Source organism: Calliphora vicina, chromosome 3 (assembly GCF_958450345.1).
Source record: "Calliphora vicina chromosome 3, idCalVici1.1, whole genome shotgun sequence".
Taxonomy (NCBI): domain Eukaryota; kingdom Metazoa; phylum Arthropoda; class Insecta; order Diptera; family Calliphoridae; genus Calliphora; species Calliphora vicina.
In genome coordinates, this window is record NC_088782.1 from 46,800,956 (window position 1) to 46,802,340 (window position 1,385).

Sequence of the window (1,385 nt, forward strand, 5' to 3'; positions counted from 1 at the left end):
ACTAGAACTGAACTAGAACTGAACTAGAACTGAACTAGAACTGAACTAGAACTGAACTAGAACTGAACTAGAACTGAACTAGAACTGAACTAGAACTGAACTAGAACTGAACTAGAACTGAACTAGAACTGAACTAGAACTGAACTAGAACTGAACTAGAACTGAACTAGAACTGAACTAGAACTGAACTAGAACTGAACTAGAACTGAACTAGAACTGAACTAGAACTGAACTAGAACTGAACTAGAACTGAACTAGAACTGAACTAGAACTGAACTAGAACTGAACTAGAACTGAACTAGAACTGAACTAGAACTGAACTAGAACTGAACTAGAACTGAACTAGAACTGAACTAGAACTGAACTAGAACTGAACTAGAACTGAACTAGAACTGAACTAGAACTGAACTAGAACTGAACTAGAACTGAACTAGAACTGAACTAGAACTGAACTAGAACTGAACTAGAACTGAACTAGAACTGAACTAGAACTGAACTAGAACTGAACTAGAACTGAACTAGAACTGAACTAGAACTGAACTAGAACTGAACTAGAACTGAACTAGAACTGAACTAGAACTGAACTAGAACTGAACTAGAACTGAACTAGAACTGAACTAGAACTGAACTAGAACTGAACTAGAACTGAACTAGAACTGAACTAGAACTGAACTAGAACTGAACTAGAACTGAACTAGAACTGAACTAGAACTGAACTAGAACTGAACTAGAACTGAACTAGAACTGAACTAGAACTGAACTAGAACTGAAGTAGAACTGAAGTAGAACTGAAGTAGAACTGAAGTAGAACTGAAGTAGAACTGAACTAGAACTGAACTAGAACTGAACTAGAACTGAACTAGAACTGAACTAGAACTGAACTAGAACTGAACTAGAACTGAACTAGAACTGAACTAGAACTGAACTAGAACTGAACTAGAAATGAACTAGAACTGAAGTAGAACTGAACTAGAACTGAACTAGAACTGAACTAGAACTGAACTAGAACTGAACTAGAACTGAACTAGAACTGAACTAGAACTGAACTAGAACTGAACTGAACTAGAACTGAACTAGAAGTGAACTAGAACTGAACTGAACTGGAACTGAACTAGAACTGAACTAGAACTAGAACTGAACTAGACTAGGTTATTAATTAAATACTAGGTCAAAATACGACCACTTTTAAAACGCTTTTATGGAAAGAATTTTTAAACATTTATATTGTGCATACCTAGAGAAAAAAAACCTTTTAAACCATATATGTTTCATCAATATATGTGGACAATAACATTCATAAAGTGTGCTACAAAAAAATGTGTGGACTATTTCTATATAAGATAATATAGCTCTAGATTTTAATACTATTTTAATAATAAATCACT